The sequence below is a fragment of the Cupressus sempervirens genome, chromosome 1 (genome assembly GCF_028749045.1).
Source record: "Cupressus sempervirens isolate cs-2001-9-10 chromosome 1, ASM2874904v1, whole genome shotgun sequence".
In the NCBI taxonomy this organism is placed as follows: domain Eukaryota; kingdom Viridiplantae; phylum Streptophyta; class Pinopsida; order Cupressales; family Cupressaceae; genus Cupressus; species Cupressus sempervirens.
Window position 1 is genome coordinate 396,345,565 of NC_143118.1, and position 20,855 is coordinate 396,366,419.

Below are 20,855 nucleotides of genomic sequence, written 5' to 3' on the forward strand. Positions count from 1 at the left end.
CCATCATAAATTTTTTCCATAACACTGGGATAAAACTAATCTAAAAGAATGTCTACATGAATTGGAAATTCCCCGACTCTCCATAAACTCTTATGGAGAAATGCATTACCCATGATAGGAAACTAAATCCTAGGTTTGAAAGTTTTGATAAATCTAAAATATTGGGTAGAGAAATGGCTAAGTTGACATCACCCCTCGTGGTTGGTTAAAGCTAAAATTCAATGGAATTTTTACTTCTAATGTACAAGTTGGTGAAGAAATTCTAAGAAACCACTCTAGCCAACTAAAAGTTCCTTATGTTGCAAACCTCAAGCATCACACAGTTAATCAAGCAGAAGGCATGACTCTTTTTTGGGGACTTAAAATTTCTTCCTCTATGGGAATAAAAAATTTGGAGATTGAAGGTGAATCCAAAATCATCTTAGATGTTTTCAAAAGAAATAATAAGGCTGGTTGAGGAGTGTACCCTATGCTCCTTGATGTCAATACCGTTCTCCATCAATTCCTAGAACAAAATGTCATTGATATTTATCATGAAGGTAGTGTTGTGGCTAACTCTATGGTAGAAGTTGGCCTGCATTTGGAAGGCTTAAGATGATGGTGTGCAACTGAAAAAATACCAAAGAATACTTAGAGTCTGTTATGGAAAGATGAACATGCCATCATCTCTTTTAGCCATGAGTGATACCTCTAATTTGTGTACCATGGGATATGGCCTTGATTTTATAAATCATGGGTTGTATGTCCAACACACCCCCTTGACAGAAAGGGTTACAAGTAGTACATGAAGATATATAATGACTAGCCTTATTTGTGGGCTGATTTGGCTCCATGAATTACGAAGATGAATACATGGAATTTTCCCTTAAGGTTTTGTGCAAAGATGATAACATGGTATGAGAATTTAAGGTGTTGTAGCAATAATAATGAGTTTAATAATGTTCCCAAGAAAAGATATTATGATTTTTTTTGTGATCTTACCAAAATTATATCCAACTTTTCTTATAAAATCTCCCATGTGTACCAGTGTCTGGTGCATGATATGAAATGGATGTTTAATAGTGACCATAGTTATAAAAATAATGTGATTATGGTAGTCATTACTCATGGTCTGAGAATTTGAACTTGTGACCAAGCTCTGATATGACTTGTTAGTGTGGGGTTTTTGTTGCACCAAAAGATTGACCTATAAATGCCTGATACAAACACTCAACTTCTAGTACATAGAAGGAAGTTAAGCCCTTGTCACAAATCCTAAGGGGAGCGCTGGACATTTTTCCAACAAAGTCACTCTAAATTTCAGCTTATATTCACAAATATTTTCTTACCACTTTTTTCTACACTTATTCTCAGTCTTCTACTCCAAAAAAATTCCATGGGAAGTGTCAAGCTTAGAATTGAGCCCAAAAAGATTGATGAATTTTAAAACAAGAACCATGTGGTAATGTTTGTGTGCAATGAGGATGGTATCCTTCCATTTATGAAGAGCATGGTGGATGGTTATGATGAGACGATGTCTCATCAATTTTTTCCTACTTGGGATGAATGAATGGTTACTATGAATGGGGTAAACATTGAGGTTAATGAAGAGGTGATTGAAGAGGATATGGTTCTTTCTATTGAGGGATGCAAATGAGAATTAACCAGCAAAACTTTAGACTACGAAAGCCTATAATAGTTTTTCAAAGCCCCATGGAGAAACCTTTAAAGAAGTAGGGTGTCTATAGTCATGAAGACCTTCCTAATATTTGGCCTTAAATCTTCCATATCATAATGAAATATTTCACTCTAGAAGGCAAGTTCATTGTCTTATATTTCTATCACCTTACTTTTTAATGTTACCCTATTAATAAGGATTTGATTTCCATTCTATTTTTTCTCCTACACTAATGTAAATTAATGTGGAGTCCATTGAAGAGGCAAAAGCCATGAGAAAGGAATTTGTTATCTTGCACAAGGGTCTTATTTATAGGCTGTATAAGTTCCACCTAGCCCTATTACCCTTAGTTAATGTGTCTATTCAAGTTGTCTCATATAATTAGGCCTCCTCGTTTGGTTCAACAAAGGAATTTAGTTTCCCCTAAGTTGCTACTAGCAAAACAAGGTGTACCAAAAATCCCATAAAAAAGAGGCAATTTCTCCTACTTCTAATTCTAAGGATTCCAAAGAGAAAAGTGTTGAGAGCCCTGTTATAGAAACTTGACCTTTGATAAAAGGTAAGAAAATAGATTTCAATGTTGATTTGGATAACTACATTGAAATCGCTAGAGTAGGTCAAATAGATATGAAAAAGAAAAATGCAAATAATTCCTCAAAAAAAATGAGTCCACTGAGATAGAAGTGTCTCATAAACATTCTACTGATGAGTCTTCCTAGCACTCTTCCACTCTAAAGAGAAAGCTTCCCTTGGTGATCAAGGACATGACTTCTAGGTACTCAACTACCCCTCCCTTCTCTCATCTCCTCTCTGCCCCTCCATGGTCCTATTGATAATCTCCCCAAACTCTAGACCTAATCCCCACCCCTAATCCCACCCCCTCCTAACAAGTTATTTGTGACAAGGAGCTTAAGCTAGACACTGATGCTCCCAAATTGGTGGTATGGTGGGAAAAACCAAACATGAGTTTCAGACTTGGAGGATATTGTGAAATGGATAAAGAGGGAGGTTACCTGTCTCAACTACATAATGCAAGATGCTAAATTTTTTTTCATTAAAGTGATGCATGCTTGTTTTGTTACCCTTGGTTTGATGCATGAAAGGACTGTAGGTGTGAACCCAATAGTTAATGAATATTGCAAGGATCTCTTTCAATTCCTCAAGGAGAAATGGGTATTGACTCTCCTCTCTAAGAGGGTTGGAGGGAATTATAATATTTAATTGGTTATGAGAATCTCTTTTTTTTGCTATCTTGCATGTGGCAAACCTATGAAATTTTTTGTTTTGTCAAAAACTATTGCTATTATTGGCCCTGTATGGATCATCTTTTATCTAAACATTGTGTTAAGTATGCTACTAGAGTTAGTTTTAGTTGTGTTTTAAGATTCTTTGTTTCATTCTATATTTTTATAGAGGCAAAAAGTTGATACTCTATTATGTTATTAAGGTGTTGTTAATGCACTAGTTCTATACTATACCACAAAACAACACCCTCTTGTTGTTTTTATATTCAAAAAATAATAATTATGATAAGGATGGAGGATGGGCTAAAACATATTTTATAAAATATCATATCTCACAAACCCACAAATCCTATACAAGATTTCAATTGATTCTTGTAATTGAAAGATAGAAAAATAATATGTACAAGTTATAAAATAAAAAATTGGCCATAAATATTGCAAGAGACATAATATTTATAATAAAACATCAAATATAATTAATTTTAATGGGTCAACTACAACTCATTTAATTATTGGTTAACATGAATAATTAATAAAATGATAAAATAGTACTTAGCCTACTAATAATAAACTAATAAAATAAGTTATGTCACTCCACACTAAAATAGTAGCTATGTATATATATATAAAAGCATTCACTACATATTTGAGAGTTAATAAAATATGTGTGTATGTGGATAGGATCCGAGTCATATTCATCGATCTAGGTTCAAGAACTGAAAATTAGCTATAGCAAAATCAAACATTTCGGGTAGAACCTTCCTTCCATCAATCCAAGATCAGGGGTCTAGACTTAGTTCCTCAATCTAAGAGGGCTATAAATACACACACATTTATATCTACATATATATACATGTGTGTGTGTGTATGTAGTCTAGATCCCTGATCTTGGATTGATGGAAGGAAGGTTCTACCTGAAATGTTTGATTTTGCTATATATATATATATATATATATATATATATATATATATATATATATAAAAGCATTCACTGCATATTTGAGAGCTAATAAAATATGTGTGTGTGTGGACAGGATCCGAGTCATATTCATCGATCTGGGTTGAAGAACTGAAAATTAGCTATAGCAAAATCAAACATTTCAGGTAGAACCTTCCTTCCATCAATCTAAGATCAGAGGTCTAGACTTAATTCCTCAATCTAAGAGGGCTATAAATACACACACATTTATATCTACATATATATACATGTGTGTGTGTGTGTGTGTGTATACATATACATATACATATAAAGATTTATATGTGTGTGTGTGTGTGTGTGTGTGTGTGTGTGTGTGTGTGTGTGTGTATATATATATATATATATATATATATATATATATATATATATATATATATATATATATATATATATATATATATATATATATATATATATATATATATATATACATATAAATCTATATATATGTATATGTATATCTATATATATAAAAATAAATAAATAAATAAATATATATGTATAAATCTATATATATGTATATGTATATGTATATGTATATGTGTATGTGTATGCATATGTATATGTGTGTGTGTGTATATATATATATATATATAGATATACATACACATACACATACACATACACATACACATACACATACACATACACACACACACACACACACACACACATATATATAATTATGAATATGAAAATAGAAGATTATAACCTATAAAATTAATTAAGGAAATATTTTTTAAATAAAATGAAATAATTATTAACTAAATGATTTTTTTTTCTCTAAATTATAAAAACTATACAACATAAAATAAATATTTTTTCTTCTTTATACATTCTTTGATTTAAATGTTAAAAAATATAATATTCTATTAAAACTAAAATTTAATCCATTAAAAATAATACAAGGAAATAACTCTAGTTTTAACTTCTGAGTTATACTTATTGTACACACAAAAAGTGCACTTCTATATACCCTTCTATGCAAGGATTCTCATGAATTTAGAAGCTTGGATGGTGGCTTAGAGTTTCCTAGTCATGATGTGCAAAAGGTGTAAATGATGTGTTTGTCCTCTCAAATGACCTTAGAAATGCAACCCCTTGCAAGGTGCACCATGAAATGAGAGATTCAAGAATAAGAGCAAGAATGCAAGTGTTCAAGAATCTCTATAAGAATGCAATGCATATGAAGGCTAAACTAGTTGAAGATATAAAATACAAACTAAACTAACAAAATGAAGTATTATGACCTCCTATTTTAACTAAGTGTGCTATGCCAATGCATACAAGTAAACTGAGCTAAAAAAATTATGCAACTATGCTAATGCTATGCAAGAAATCATGTCATATAACAAGTCTTCAAAAAGTTCCAAATAGAACCTATGATTCCTATTGCATAACGTTAGTACAATACATATGGTTCTTGAGATGAGGAGAGAGCTCTCCCTTTTAAGGAATAACAGATGATAGAGATCATGAGGCAAGAATGATCTAATCAAAGGTGGAGGATGAAAGTGGAGTGGTCCATGTGCACAAGTGTACCCACCAATCATTGTCAAGAGTTAACTTTTGTCCTCCATGCAAGACAAAAAAGACATTTCTTTTATTTTTAAAGTGAGAAAATTCTTTTATGTGTGCAACTTAGGATAAGAGATGAATGGGGTATTTTATTTAATTAAAGGGGGACATGTTCCTTTTAATTAAATAATGATTTAGGATATAATGGTCAAACTATAGGATAAAATCAAATAAAGTAATTTATTAAGATTTGATAAGTGTTTTAATAATTCTAGAAAAATGTTAAGATGGGGCTAATAGACTAGATGACCATTTTTGGGTGATTTGATTTGCCCATCTTTGACTGATGTGTGATCGATCTAGGTACACATTACATCAAAGAATGAAGAAGCCAAGCTAGCAACAAAGCAATCATTTTGTTAGAATGAGGTCAAAAGGTATAAAAGCCAAGGTGCCATTTTCAATTCATTTGTCTTATTTGATTTTTGAGAGCTTAGAGAACCTAAAGAGAGATAGTGATTGCACAAGGAGGTATTTTGATTGTATCTCACTGCTTCGAATGTGCCAGTTGCATAACTAGCCTCTACAGTATGAGGCTCCAATAAGTATTCAAATTTTTGAGTATTTTGAGTCATTTTTAAAAAGATTTTTAGTAGTTTTTCATAGGGTTTTAAATTTTTTACCCAAAATGTTCTGCAATACTTTAGTATCACATAGTAATTCTAAGAACTATTGTATGATACTTCTGAGATTCAAAAAGTATCACTCAAGTACTAAACAAAGTATCATACGAGCTCTACCCAATCATCATATGATACTATGTGAAGTATTGTACTTAGAGATAATATCACACAATTATTGGAGAAAGTATCATATGATACTTGGTCAAAAATTGTTGCATCATTTTTCAATTTTAATGTCAAATTTTTCCCTTGTGTAGCAGAGTAGTGATGTTTATAGTCATGTTTTAGTTTTCATCATGACATGTACTAACACATAGACTTTTTTTTTTTTAAAAGGTATTTGTGATGCTACACATTAGGGCCCTTGAAGTAGTAGGACTAAGACTGGTGGATGAGTTGGATGACAATTAGAGGAGCTTGTGACCATGGAATTCTAGTGGCTATTATGCTTGCCCCATACCCAGGAAAACCATGGCCTCCTAACCATGCTAGTAGAGAGGTGGCTGTGAGTATAACACATTTCATTTTCTCACTAGAGAGGCCATGATCACACTTGAGGATGTGTATTATATCTTGTGAGTACCTTGCCATAGGGACTCGATAAGTGTAATGAATATGTCAATTTTTTCTTTGCATATCTTGTGGTCATGAGTGAAGACATGAGATTGATGTGTCACAAACCTTGTATTACAATCAAGCCCTGATAGAGGGGAGGGCATCACTACAGGAATTTTTTGAGGATATGATCATCCTTGCTAGATATTTAACTTGGTAGAGATTGATAGAAGAGTATAGGTAGCAGTATCCAATGATATACATCGTATGATCCTTGGAAGCATAGGCACTTGTCATGAACATAAGCTAGAAGGGCTTCCCATGTGGATAGGGGAGGTTAGTGGTGGACCTCATAGGGAGAACATAAAAAAGATGGCATGGGGATTGACCATGTAGGCCAATATGTACCATGAGATACATGAGATGGTATACTATGGTGGGAGGACATGGGCATGCGGGGCAATGTTCACACAAATTTGGGCATAGGATCACATGACATGGATCTGATCATGAGAAAAACCTCAAAAGAGAGCATACCCATACATCTATAGATATTGCAGCTTTGTCTCTTGGCCACACAATGAAGACGTCACATACTATTGATGACTATTTCATGAGCTATTGATATTTGAATGGAAACCATGCAAAGGGTATGAAGGCTAGTGGGAGGTATCTGATGAGCTTGGATACATGTTCAAGGACTAGCCATTGATAGGTTCTCATGTAGGTATTGTGGAGCATTTTGTTGTTACATGGGTATGGAGACACTTTGGCCAATGACATAGGGTCCTGATGGAGACCAAGATAGGTTCTTTGGGGAGGAGGATTTGGGATGGTTACTGATGTTGGACTATGTAGTAGCTCTATAAGAGACATGGGGTCTATGGAGGGAGATGTGAGACTATCTCCCACGAGTCTCATATGGAGGTGTATCATCAAACTATGCTTGGGTGATGAGGAGGCATCCATTCCCTTGATTTACTACTCCCAATGCACAACCAAAGGATGCAAGGATAGGATGAGATGATGGTGGTGATGGTGGAAGAAAAGGGTATAGAGGGGGTAGAGGGGATGAAGGAGTTAGAGGGAGAGAGTGAGGGAGTAGTTTTGCGGGTGCGTCCTCCAATTAGATCACTCAAGGAGCCAAGAAGAGATGGAGGCAGAGGAAAGGCTAGTGAGATGAAATTATTAGAGAGGAAACAACCTAGTTAAAAGCAGAGATAGGAGCCACATGCACCAGTCAAAGGAGGAGATGATCTAAGGGACTAGTGGATCATGGCACTAGAAGTGGAGCTACAACAAGTGTGGACTATCATTTTTGTACGAGATCAATAGCTCATAGATGAGAAAGTGAGGGGTGAGTAGCTAAGGTGAGAGAAATAAGTGTCCAAATGAGAGTTAGAGCATCATGGAGAAAGTGAGGGGATGGATGAGTTAGAGGGAGAGGAGGTAAAGGAAGAGAGTGGGGGAGTGTTTATGGGGGTATGTTTAGCAACTAGATGTGCTCAAGTAGCTGAGAAGAGATGGAGGAAGAGGAGGAGGTGGAAGAGGAGAGGTTGGTGAGATGACCTCAGGTGGAGAGGAAATAGCATAGGTAGGAGTAGAGATAGGTGTCACTTGCACTAGTTAGAGGATTTGAGGGACCGACAGATCAGGTCATTGGAGGTGGAGCTAGAGAAAGCATAGACTATCATTTTCATACAGGATCATCAACTCATACATGAGAGATCATGGAGTGAAGAGATAAGGCGAGAGCGAGACTTGACTAGATGAGAGTTAGAGCATCATGGAGAAAGGGTGGCTTATTAAACATAGCCTAAAAAGGTGTTGTGCCAATAGGCTAGGAGTTACCTAACTACTCTGAGAGGGCCAGGAGATCAAAGGGGGAGGTATAAATATTGGATAAGACATAGGCACCACCATCACAACCTCCTCCCACACATGAGGGAGGAATTAAGTCATAGATCTATGGATGGATCTAGGTTTTGATGTCCGTGTGATATTTGATGTACCATTTTGAAAGGAATGTATCCATATTTTGGTTTCACATTGTTTTTGTGGATTTGATATAGCATTGTGTACTTGTCTCCTTCTTTCTCATGTGATGGATGTTTATGCATATTTCAACACTTGTCTGTATCTTTCCATGTGATATTTAATATGAATGCTCATGTTTTTGTATGCCCATCTTGTGTTTATATGCTCATGGGTGTATGGATATCTCTCTCTCATAGATGTTTTAGCTCTCATGTTATGATGTAGACTTGAGATTTGAAAATTCAGAACTTGGATAAATTATATATGATGAGATTAACTTCTTGTGATGATAGGAATTAAAGAAGCATAAAGTTGATATGATCGACAAGGAGCGAAAGACATGATCTAGAGGAAGCAAAAGGAGGTGAACATAGTTGGCTAACATGTTTGAAAGATAAAGAGAGATCTCTCTCAACATGTCATATCTAAAAGATAAACTAGAATGAACATTAGAATGCAAGCTAGTATTATAAATTGTGCATTTACAAGGGACACATAAATAAGCCCTAGTTTTCATCATAAATTTTTATTAGGGACATCAGAAGATCATACAATCATCACTAGTATAAATCTAAGGATATGAAGATGATGTATATCAGATTTAGGTATGGGAAACCAACCTATGAATCAAAGACATAACACACATGATTATTATTGAAGTTAGATTCCCTAAGTTTAGTATAGCAAGGTTACACCTCTATCAAGACATGAGTGCTAGAATAACCTCTGAGTGCAATCTTGCAAAAACACACAAGGATGCTATATTGTAGATCAAAATTCTAAGTAGGGAAAGCCTAATTTCTCACTAGACTTTTAGATCAACAAAGTACACCCACAAGCAAAAAACAAGAGAAAACATACCCAGTACCCCCAGTCCTCTACTCCATGATATCCTTGAGTGACTATTAGGGAGGGACATTCAACAACGAAAACCATCATTGATAACACACAAATAAAAATAAAGTCAATCAAATATCAGCAAGTTTAATGTTGAATTGTGTGCATGTGTGTGTAAGCCACATGACCATTTCTTTAGGACTCAAATCTACTAGTGAGAAATATTGCAACATCCTAGACTGTAGCTAAAGTATCTGATAAGTGTTTGAAAATAATTAATGTCAAGGGAAATTGTTGAAGATCATTTTTGAGCAAGTTTCCAAAGAAATGCATGAAGAGACCTTGATAAGCTAAGCAATTTATGCCCCCTAGACCTAGATGAGAGTCAGTCCCAAGCTAGGCAAGGAAAATAAAAAATGAAGTGAAATGAGTGCAAAGAAAGACTAATAGACATAGGTGCAATGGCCTCAAGTAGTGCCTATTTCTAGGTTTTCACCACTTGGAAGATTTATTTATTTATTTTTTTAGGACTTTTACAAATTTTTTTTGTGTTTTTGAGATATTTAATTTTTTTGGGTGATACATCAAAGAGCCTTTTGCTAGGTTTTCACTAAGATCATTTTTTCAAGACATATTTTGATTGTTAGGTTTCTAGACCATAGAATATGTACAAATAGTTGAGGAGTAGGAGCCTTAAGCATAGAACTTTTTAAGATAAAGAATATTAATGGGGTTAGGGAGCTATTCTCCATTAGGCATAGGTTGCTGATATGCACCATATCTCAAAGCAATAGCAATAATGAAGGGACGCAACTAGTTAGGTTCAAACTTCCCCTTTTGTTCAAAATTTTGTTGAATTTTTGGGTTTTCTCTAAGAACAAGGTCACAGACTTGAAATTCATGGGAATGAGCATTCTTATTATAGTTTTTGAACATATGTTTCTGGTAAGCTCTCATGTGATCAAAGACAACCTTGAAACATTCATTCAACATTTCAAGTTCATGTATAGGCATGGTCCTACAGTTATCATCCATGATCTACCCTTTCAAAGAGATTCTTAGGGATGGAATTTCAACTTCTAGTGGCAAAACAACTTTAGAACTATAAACTAGTGCAAAGTAGGTAGCTCTAGTAGGAGTGTGTATAATTGTCTAGTAAGCTTACAATGCAAGATTGATTTTTAGGTGCCAATCTCTTCCTAATTTGGGTATAGTTCTTTGAGTTTTTTTTAGCAGAGTCTTATTGGATTCTTCAACTTGCCCATTCCCTTAGGGATAGTAAATGGATGACCAATTTTGTTTAATCATGAATGTCTTATAGAGTTGTCTAAAGTCCTTGTTCTTGAATTGACCCCCATTCTTATTTTCTATGGATGAGGGGATTCCATGCTGATAAATGATGTGGTTTAGAATAAAGAGAGCAACATGTTTCCATGTCGCATCTAAAAGAGGAAAAACCTCAACCCATTTGGTAAAATACTCCTTAGCTATAATAATGAACTTGTGGCCACTCAATGAACTAGGGTAGATCTTGCCAACTAAGTCAAAGGCCCACTACTAAAATGGCCAATGTGTAACAAATGAAATCAACTCATGCCTAGGAGAATGAATTAAGTTTCCATGTAGTTGACACTTCTTACAAGTTTTAGCATAGTGTATAACATCAACCTGCATGGTAGGCCAATAATAACCATCCCTAAGAATCTTTTGAGCAAGCGCAAGACTGTTAGATTATGAACCACAAATACTATCAAGCAATTTGGATAGTTCCCTTTCAAACTCATCCATTTTGAGACACCTAAGAAGTGTTCCATCTAGACCCTTCCTATATAGGTTACCAAAGAAAAGGGTATAGTGTGAAGCATTATGGATAATTTGGCATTTTCTTTATGACGGGTAAGGTTTTCAGGGACAATTTTCTCTTAGAGGTAAGAATAGATGGTGGCGTAGTGAGAGGAATCATGATTGACAATAGTGTAGATGACCCTAATGTCGAGGGAAGCATAAGTGGGGTAGCATAGTTCTTCCACCAGGAACTCAAAGTGAGACTTATGTTCTTACAATTGTAGGATATATGCCAAAGTAGCCATGGCTTTTGTATATTTGTTCTCATCCTTAGGATTTTTTTGGAAATAAATAATTCCTTAAGGCATCAACCAATTTTTTGTAGGGTACTAGCTTGTCATCCTTAGTTTGGAAGTCATTATTGATCTTATTGATGATAGGATGGGAATCTCCATAGATATGTAATTCAGTAATCCTCCATTCTAGAGAAAGCTTAATTACATTAGAGAGGGCCTCATGTTCAACTATATTATTGGTGCAAAGAAATAGAAACTTGTAGGACTTAGGAATGGTATATCCATGATGTATAATAAACAAGATTCTAGAACTAGCCCCATTCTATGTGTGAGATCCATCAAAGAACATTTTCTAGGTTCTTCCTATAACATACATGATGGAGGAATCCAAAAAGTCTATCTACATAGGAGGCCTATCCTTAAAAGAAATTTAGTGAGTTAATCAACAATGGCATGTCCCTTAATGACTTTACATTCAATGTACTGAATCTCAAATTATAAGAGAATCATCATACATTTAGCTAACCTTCCTGTAAGAATAACTTTACTTAGGAGATACTTCAAAGGATCAATTTTAGCCACTAGGTGTGTGGTATGTTCCAAAATTTAGTGGTGAATATTTTTTCTTGCAAATAATATAGCTAGATAAGATTTTTCAATATTATTGTAATTGATCTTGTAAGAAACCAAAGTTTGGCTTATGTAGTATATAGCTCATTCTTTCTCGTTATCATTATGATGTGCCAAAAAAAGCCCCTAAAGAAGTGTTTGTAGCTTAAATATATAATATCAAAGGATTTCTAGGAATAGGAGGGCTAGTCAAGTAGTCCTTGATTTGAGTTAGGCTCTTCTTACACTCCTTGTTCCATACAGAGGTAGATACCTTATGCATATTTTTGTTAAATGGTTGGGACCTATTAAAAAATGTAGAAATGAACCTTCTAATGGATTGAAAGTGTCCTTGTAGACTCCTTAGTTGAGTTATATTTTAGGGTGGTGACATGTCCATTATTACTTATACCTTTTTTGGATCAACCTCTATGCCCTTTTTTCAATATAATGCAACCTAATAATTTTCCAGATGTGACATTGAAAGCACACTTTTTGGGATTAAGCCTAATTTGAAACCATTTTGTGCATTCTAATATCAAACTTTGGTAAGCTACATCAGTCCTTCTTTGTTCAGATTTGGCTAGGGTGTCATCAACATAGTATTCTATGTTTTTATGCATCATGTCAAGGGAAATTATGGTCATGGCCCTCTAATATGTAGCACCCACATTTTTGAGACCAAAAGACATGACATTCCAACAAAAGGTTCCACATGTGCATGTCAAAGTTATCTTCTCTGATCCTTGGTATCTATCTTTATCTTTTTATACCCCGAGAATCCATCCATAAGGGAGTACATTTCATAGCCCACAATCATGTCCACTATCATATCAATATTTGATAATGGAAAGTCATCCTTTGGGTAGGCTTTATTAAGATCTCAAGAATCTATACACACCCAAATAGACTTGTCATGTTTAGAAAAAGGGAAATCCATTTGGCATAGTCAATATCTCTAATAAATTTTCCGTTGAAGATATTTTATAGCTCCATTATCATAAGTATGGCCACATGTGGATGAATCTTTCTTAATTTTTGTTTAACAGGCTTGATGTTAAAAGCTATGGAAAGATAGTGCATAATAAGATTTGTATCAAGACTAGGCATATTAGCATAAGTCCATGCAAATTTGATTTTCTTCTCTTTGAAAAATTGAGTGAACTATTCTTTCTCTTTAGTTGAGAGTTATTAAGCCATGTGTATGATTTTGGGAGATTCTATAGTACATAGATTTACTATCTACATAGGTTCAATAAAAAATGATGACCTATACTAAAAATAACTGGGTAGGCTACCAAGTACCTCACCCTCAGGCACCTTGAAGAGGTTTTTGCCCTTGGATACATCATTCTTTTTACTATTTTTGGGTTCAGACACCACCACAAAGTGGTTTTTGCCATCTCAGATTTTAATTTGCATGTTTTATTTTAGCTTAAGACTAAGGTACTTGATGTCAGACTTAGTCATCTTAATTGCTAGTTAAATCATGGAAGGAACTATCAGTTCAATGGCATTCAAGTAATAGATATTCTCATAGTCATTTTTGAATGATGGGAGTTTAGGTCTTTGATTTTTCATAAACCAATCAATGAGATTAGGGTGTGTAAGAGATAATGAGGAGGAAGCTTCAAGATTGTTAATATGGGAAGAATTGTCTTTGGTGATGAGAAAGTTAGAATCTATAAGAAAATCTCCTAAGGAATCCAAAGTGGGATTTATCCTAGGAGCACCAACATGATCCACTATAGTAATTTGTGATCCAAACTTTTTTGATCCTATGGGAAACTTGTCGATGACGTTGGTTTGGTTAACATAGGTATGTACCATATCAACTCCTACTTCACAAGATTCATTGGAAAGAGATTCCCATTCATACTCATTTGAGCCAGTACTTTGTTTGCTTGTCACAAGGCAAGTAATGTTGGTTCTAACTCTGTCTTGATTAGGATCCTCAACATATGACTCATTGAATTCAAGCTACCTAGAAATAGATTATTCAGCAATGTTATGATTAAACAATTTTTTTTCTCCCCAAAGAAGGGAATGAGAAGGGGAAAAGTCTTCTTCATTTGATAAAGCAACAACTTTAATCTCATCTTCAGACTCACTAGTTATAGGGATTTCTTTGTCAAACTATGGAAAATCAATGTCAACATTATACCATAAGCCTATAGTATCTCTTCTATTTTTTCCATGGTGTGACTCATGGATTCTACAAGAGCATTCTTGTTATTTTAAGGTCCTTAACTGTGATAACCCATTTTTGTAAGGAAATGGTAGCCTTTCCCATGTGTCGTAGGAGAAATAGGGGTAGTAAGTACAACTTCATCATTATCTTCTTCATCTCTATAGATCTAGTCTCTAATGCCTTGTTCTTCTTTTTCATCATCTAAAGGAATCAAAGATTGAACAAAGGTTCCAAATATTATCATAGACAACTAGGCTAGTTTCATTTTCTCAGATGATTTTCCATAGGACTTTGGAGAAATAGGTAGTACCATAGAAGGTCAATTATGTGGTACTAAGGACTCAAAAGAAGTCAAAATATTAATCAACAAAGAGTTATCCCTTAGAATTACAATCTCAACACCATTAAAGGGGAATTTTATACATCGATGGTAGGTTGATGGTATAGCTTGCATTTCATGGATCCACGGTCTTCCCAATAAAATGTAATAAGAAAGAAGAATAAATAAAACTTGGAAGACTACATCCTTTTGTATAGGACCAACTTAAATAGGTAGCACAATAGGCCCCTTAGAAGACCTCTCAACCTCATCATAAGCCATGATAGTAATTTTATGTCTTTGATCAATGAAAAAATCAAATAATCGCATCCCTTATACCACATTAAAGGAAACAATATTTATCCCTATACTATTTTTTAGCATGGATGTTGATGATATTACTTTGGGGGAGTATCGTAAGCATTGGAGAGTATTGACATGTTGCATTCACGATTATGTTTGTCATTGATGTCAACATAGCAGTAAGTCTATAAAGACTAGCAAAATAGCAAAGAGATATATTAGTTATATGGACAATGTTTTTCTTGTTTGGTGATGCATGGTTATGGACATGTTTAGTACAGTGTCTTGATGACATGGTTCAACGTGCAATGTGTAAGTTGAATATGTACATAAGTTGTACCTAATTTATAGAGAGCAACTCAAAGATAGAGTGCTTGGAAACCAATTTTTGATTTTTGTGGTATACCTTTCATCTAAGATATAATTAGAAGATGTATGATCAAATATTGATAGAGGACAATTGGATGATGACATTAGCGGATGCACAAGCCCTAGTATCACATGTGTGAAGTTTTGTATAGATTGTGAGTTGACAGTGCTATTGTAATTGTAATTAATCAATTATCTTATTATAATTAATTGGGAAAGTCTCAAGGCTGACTCAAGGAATTATTTTGAAAATATGGTATAAAGGAAAGATGGTTTCCTTGTTTGTAAAGTGTATCCATTATTGTACAAAGTGTGAAGTGAAAAAAGGAGTAGAGTGTTTATTGAATGGAAGTAAGCGTTCCAAGAGATTATTAGATGTGATTTTTGTGATCTAGTTACAAGATTAGAAGAAATAGAGGTGTGGTTGATAGGACAAAGGAAGGAAGTACTATTCATTTATATTATTCTACAAGGAATAATGAAGAGATCATTTGGATAGTGGGTTCATTGGTTTTAACCTTGAAGCTATTTGGGTAGTGGATCCGGTTGTCTTCAACAACTCCTAATAGGTTTGGCACAACTCTTAATAGGGATGGAATCTCCTAATAGGGATTCAAAGTCTTCTAACAGGGAGTGATATGTTTTGAATGTTGTTATAGACTCCTAATGGGGTCCACCCTCTAACAAGGAATATTTATATTAGTAGATCATCTTGTGGGTACCATCCCCACCAGGGCTTTCCCTCTGATCAAGGGTTTCCCTAGTTAACATATCTGGTGTTATTGTATATGGGTATCTTGTTGGGGTTTCTGATTATATTACTCATATGGTTAAAATTTAATAAGGTTGATAATTGTGATATTAGCTAGATAACTGAATCACCCCCACCCCCTTAGTTATATATTGGTGGACCATATATTCTAACACCATTGTCTATCAATAATCATCTAACTCAGGTGTGATGAATTTTGTATTTTATGTGTAAAGAAAGATTCTGAGGATGACTCAATTCTTTGTCATCTTCTTTAGAAAGTGTGAGATAGTGTGGTGAAGAAATATGGTTTTCCATAGCTTGGAACTTGTTTGTGTTAATGTCCATAGGGACACTAGGTGTACATAAGGCCTTTTAAAGGATCTTCTTATTCAAAGGAGATAACTCTTACAATTCATAAATGGAGATTTGAGTAGGGTTTTATGCAACTAACTCACTAGATCATAGGTAGACATGGAAAAAGTCATACATTTCTCGAAGGAGGATGCATGTTTGAGATCATTAGCAACTTTAAGACCAACCTTAGATTCCCCCCTGGTGACAAAATTTAATGTCTCGCTATGAGGAGAAGAAGAATCTCATCCTAAGGGATGTCCTTTATCTAGTGTCATTGAAATTTTGATGGGGATTGTGCATTCTCAAGACCACCTTAGGATTTTCATCATCAGTGTTGTAATTAGGTTCCTTATCAAGTTTTGAACACATCATGTATAAATTATCAATAGGTTCCAACATGTTCATAACATTGTCTATGTTGGAATACATGTAATTGATCTTAGCATCATTTCCATTTTTGTTAGCCTTAAATATCTTTCCTTTTTCATACTTGGGAAATGGTTGTTAAAAGCTTTGTGATCAACATTCTTAACTAAGATGCTAGTGAAAATTTTCCCCTCATCAATAAGATCTTGAATAATATCCTTGAGTTTATATTAATTATTAGTATTGTGGTCCTTGTTTCTTTGTAATTGTGAAATTGGTCATCTTTCCACCAATTAGGCTTAACAAGAGGGTCATAGAGTCATGAGTTGTTAGGTAGTGTAATGAGCTTGTTAGCAAGAAAATTTTTCAAAACCACATTGTATGACTCAACCGTTGGAGTATATGTGCACCTTTTTTTAGAAGGACTCTTAGATTTGTCAAAAGATGGAAAATTGTTGGAAGCCTTAGAATTTGTTGTCTCTTGTTGTTTTGTAGCATAGATAACATTGGTCAAATGAAATGTGGGTTCCTCTATTTTAGGGACATCCAAAACACTATCATTGATAACATACTTGTTCTTTTCCCATGATTTATTTTTATCTTTTCTATTTCCATTACCATTCTTATCTTTTTTGATAAAAATATCATCCTTCTTGACAACAACATCCTCAATGTGATAAGTAAATTCAATCATATCATTAAATCAGGTGAATAGTTATTTTATGAGATCATAGTATAATTATAGAACAAAGGTTTTAACAAAAATATCAATCTTCTCCATCTTTGTAGGTACATGGAAAAAGGTTCTCCTTGTCTTTATTTGATGTTGCATAGATCCAACATGGTAACTAGATTTTTTATGTTATATAGATAGTGTTGGATGAGTTGACATGCAAGTTCATCAAAGGTCTTAAGAGGAGGTGAAAGCTTTTTAAACCATTCCATGGCTTACCCCTTTAAACTCTTAGGGAACAACCTCATGAGATGTGTGTTCTCATGCATGCAATCCATGCTAAGAGCATAAAAGTGTTTGACATGATCATATGGATCACCATTTATATTGTATTTTTCATGCTTGGTAACTTCTATATCCCTAGCAATGGGTATCAAGTAAAGACTCTTATCGAAAGGAAGAGCACATATAGTTTCAAAAAATAAGGTTTTAGGTTTCTCTTTTTCCATTTGCATAAGTGGGAGTTAGTTTTTCAAATCTTGCACTTCTTTCTTAGTAAGCTCATTTTTATTTGGCTCTTTCTTTTGCATAATATATTGGACATCAAAATCATGAGGCACTCGCCAACCTCTACTTTTCATGTATGTGAAGTATTGATCTTTATTTTTCTCAAGAGTTTTGAGCATAATTTTTTGGAGATATTTATCTTTTTGGAATTTTATGAGGTCTTCACTATTAACTTCATTTTCTACTACACTTCAAAGATGGGAATTTTATGAGCAACTAGGTGGTCACGCACACCATTCAATGTGTGACCTAGGAAACCTTTAGGGTGTATTATTTGCAAATTATTTCCATAGAGTGAATTGTTTGTAAAAGAGTTTCTATAAGAAATGTTGGTATGCTGGTTTTCATAGTTATGGGTATGAACATCTCCAAAGTCTTGGTTATTGTAAGCATTAATCTCCACATGTATGTGAGACGATTCTTCAGAAGCCATACGTCTATCTTCCTCAAGTATTTCCTTTTCTATCCTAGCTTGTTCTTCCTTAAATGAAAAGAAGCCCTCCAAATGGTGGTCATTCTTCTTGATTTATGGTAAGAGAGACAATTTTCATAGATCTAGGAGTGTCAAGAGGATGACCAAAAGAATTGCCAAGATGGTTAAGAGGATTGTGTCATGTAACAAATTTATCAAAGGCCTGCTTTTCAATGATAGGATCTTCCTCAAATTATTGCTTATGTGGCTGCCAAGTAGGAGTATTTAGTTGTTCAAAACTAAAAGAGGGATAGTTTCCTTGGCCAACTTATAGTCTAGTCAGAACTGACATGTAAGAGTAAGTCTTTTAGTTTGATACAACTACACAACATTTTTTGAGAATTAAACTTGTATAGTCAAGGTGTTCATTTTCAAATAAATGTAGCAAAGAGAAAGTATCTTATATAAAGTGACCAAGAAATGCATGATACTAGTGATTTGATCCAAGAATGGGGAAAGAAGTCCAATAGAAAATAGCCTAAGAGTAAGGTAACTGAGTTTGACAAGTAAACGATCCAAGATGTTAAGTTCGCATTCAAGAAGCTAAGCTCATATTTATAGCATAAAAAATGACCAAAAATGCATATTATTTACCATAGGCACATGATAACCATGTAGGAACATCCTTTATCAATGAGAATATAGTTAAAGACTAGATTGTGAAAGTAATAACAACAGGCAATAGTTTGCAGAAAGTTAGGAAAAAAATTATAATATAGTAGTCTATCACCTTAAAATGGAAGAACTTCCATATTGGTACATTTAGCACCCTCTTTTAATACATTTATCATTATAGATTTAATTTGGGATGCATTCTACACTTGATTCCTTCATTCTAGGTGAAATTAGGGTTAGGATCTTGAAGATTCTCTTTAATTTCCCTCCTCTATGGCTAAATTTTTATGTAGGACTTAGGCATAGTCCTACAACCCTTCATCATACTTATTATAGTATTTTGTGCCTAATCTTTTCATTTATTCATGTTTTGATATCATTTCCAAGTTTCTAGGAATCCTCGAGACCTTCTATTTTCTACTCTAGTTGGGTTTGGACACCTAAGTCTACCCTAACCTATGGCAAGGTCGACCTGATTGACCTTAACCTAGGGTAGGGTCGAGGTCATCCCTAACATAGGTTAGGGTTAAGGTCATCCTTGAACTTCTTCAAGATTTGATCCCCCTTTCAAATTTTGGTCCCAAAGGGCCCCAAAATCAATGTGGGGATTTTAGATCTAAATGCAAAAGGGTTTTAATTTAAGATTCATTTATTTCTTTTCCCTCTTTAGTTGGTGATTGTTATTGGACCATAATTTGGTGTGAAATTTGAATTATGGATCCTCACATTACTCTAGGAGCCTCACCTTGAAGCCTCTATATAAATGTTGACATTAAGGTCAATTTGTCTTTTAGTGACTCACACTTAGTCGATTGGTTATGTTGCTCCCAAGAAAAGTAGTCAATATATAGTGCCTAACAAGTTATTAAGTGCAAGTGATGGAAACTCTAGTTTTAATAGAGCTCCTTAGTGTCAACCGAGTTACACAATGTTAACAATGTTATTTAGTGTTAACCATGTTCTCTAGTGTCTACTAAGTTCATGGTGTTAGAGATGTGAATCTAGTGTTGATCGAGCCATGGAGTGTTAGATGAGTGATTCAGTATATGTTGAGTTTTATAGTAGTCATTGAGTCACATAGTACTAATTGAGTTCAAGCTACTTGGAAGTGATCAGTATGAACCAAGCCTCTTCGTCAACTGGGTGCTAGATGATGCTAAGTGTTGACGGTGATTGTTGAGTATCAAAACATCAGTGAGTTTGTCTTCAAAACGTAAGTTACAATAGTTGGGCCAACTTTGTGGATTTTGATGAAACTTGTATTGTAGCCAACTTTAGTAAGTTATGATTTGGATTGGTATATATGTAAATCATTGTATCATATCCAAATGAGTATCACATGAGCATGGAATAAGAAAAAAGTGTGAATCAAGAAGGCTACAAGCAGTATAAGGGACATCAAAGATTTATATATCACAACAAGATGATCATTACAATTCAAGAAATCTCAGCCAATAAATTAGAGTTTTAGATTAGAGATCAACCACTGGTTCATCCTAATAGGTGTATTAGTTAAATCATTTACCAAGGTAGACTTAATAGTCTTATGTAAAATCTCTTTACTGAGTGCATACTTCATTGTATGTTTTGTAAATCCTTTCACAAGGTGGACCTCACAGTCCTTATTGCTCCTAACAAGGCAAATCATCAAAAGTGGTCAATTGTAAGCCTA